Raw genomic sequence first — 2,075 nt, forward strand, 5'->3', positions numbered from 1 at the left:
TACATACACATATACACTCGTACTCACGCACCATACATATTTGCACACCCATACATGCATACACACACTCATACCATACATGCATCTACACACTCATACATACACACACACACACACACACACGCTGTCGGGGAGCCAGCCCCTAACAAATCATCACAGGCCAAGCAGGCGCAATTGTACAGCGATAATACGTGAAGATTATAGTAAAGTCATAGAGAGTAAGAGAGAGAGAAGAGAGAGTGAAATAAAGGAGTCAAACACATTTCATGGTAGCATGCTCACCTCAGCCCCACTTGGTGGTCCACGTGGGGATGGGGAAGGTGGGAATGACAGGGGAGAAAGATTTATGACTAACCAAGGCTTATATATCTTTTGGGGGCATGCAAGCCCCCTAATTTCAGGTAAAGGCATATGTCACAGGAAGGGGTTGTACTATAGGTAATATAGTAACGAGAGGGGGACGATCTAGGGGTATACATGCAATTGGAAGGGGAGGGATTGGGGGTACACATGTGACAAGATGGGTGGACCCTAGATTCAGGATGGCAGCCTAACTTTGGATGTCACTGAGCAGGTTTGACCTGTTCTCTGACTCTCCTTGGAAACAATTACTCCAGTGGACCAGACAGCAGTCTAGTGGCTGACTGCCTTCCGGGAGATTATCTCTGAGCATCCGACCTCCCACCATGTGCTGGCAAGCAGCCTCTAAGGTTTGGCATATCTTTGGGGGAGACAAAGCTGGGGAAAAGTCTTACTATAATCCCACAACACACACACACAGAGTGACGGGAGATGAGGCCCAGAGCCATGGGTGTGGGGAGAGGAGAGGCAGCTGTGAGGGGCAGGGCAGTTCAGGCTGGGGCAGGAGGACCCCCCAGACATGGGTGAACTTGGGGCTGGGAAGATGGATGGTAGAGCAGGGATGGGCCTGGTGTGTGTGGGGGTGGGGGGTGTAGAGGAGGAGGGGGAGGATCCCCCCAAAGGCTGAGAGCCTGGGAGGAGGAGGAGATTTGGGGTGATGTGCTCACTGGGGATATGGTGTGTGTGTGTGTGTGTGACAGGTGGGGACCGTGGCAGTGGACGCCTGGCCTGGGAGGTGTGGGTGGGAGGGACCCCAGCGAGGAGAAGGGGGGAGAAGAGGCCCGGACAAATCAGGGAACCCCCATGACATGCTGGGTGGAGAGAGGGCCCTGGGGTGATCCAGAATCCGTGTGAGGGTGGGGTCAGCAGGGGGACCCGTGTGAAGTGCCTGCTCTCCCAGTGCCGGACTCCACCCAGACTTGAATTCAGCCCAAGACAGGAAACACAGGCTGAGCCCGGACAGACACATGGACAGGGCAAGGTGGGGGGCACAGGAAGATTCCTCACAAAAGCCCAGGTGCTGGGCAGCCGTGTGGGGCCCTCTCTCCAGACCTCCTCTCTCGGGGGTGGGGTCGGAGGGCAGATGGACCAGTGAAAAGCCAGAAAGGACACAGTGGGGGCCCAGCAGGGTCCAGGCTGCCTCCCCAGGGGCCCTCGGGGGCTGCCCTCTGTGTCTCTCCCGCTTCTCTGGGGCTCTCTCCTCTGTGCCTGTCTCTGCCTCTCTGGGTCTCCACCTCTCCCTGTCTCGCTCTCCATGCTGTTCTCTCTCTCTCTCACCGTCTGGCTGTCCCACTCTGTCATTGTGTCGGTCTGTCTGTCCCCACGTTTCCGGGTCTCTCTCTCTCTCTGCCTCTCTTTCCTCCTGTGTCTCTCAGTCTCTCCGTGGCCCCCTCTCTTTCTGCCCCTCATTGCTGTCTCTCTAGTCTCTCCCCTCCTCTCTGTCTCTTTGGCTCCTGGCTCTCCTCTGTCTCTATCTCTTTTCTCTCTATCTCTCCTCTTCTCTTTCTTGGTCTCTGTCTCTATCCTCTGCCCTCAGTGACTCTGTCCCCCCTGTCCCCTCTCCTGTCTCCTATCGCCTGTCCTCTATCTCCTGTCCCCTGTTCTGTCCCCCTGTCTCCTGACCCCTGTCTCCTGTCCCCTGTCTCCTGACCCCTGTCTCCTGTCCCCTGTCTCCTGACCCCTGTCTTGTGTCCCCTATCCCCTGTTCGGTGCCC

Source organism: Echinops telfairi, unplaced genomic scaffold, assembly GCF_000313985.2.
Source record: "Echinops telfairi isolate 266 unplaced genomic scaffold, ASM31398v2 ScPeMD7_655;HRSCAF=1070, whole genome shotgun sequence".
NCBI lineage: Eukaryota > Metazoa > Chordata > Mammalia > Afrosoricida > Tenrecidae > Echinops > Echinops telfairi.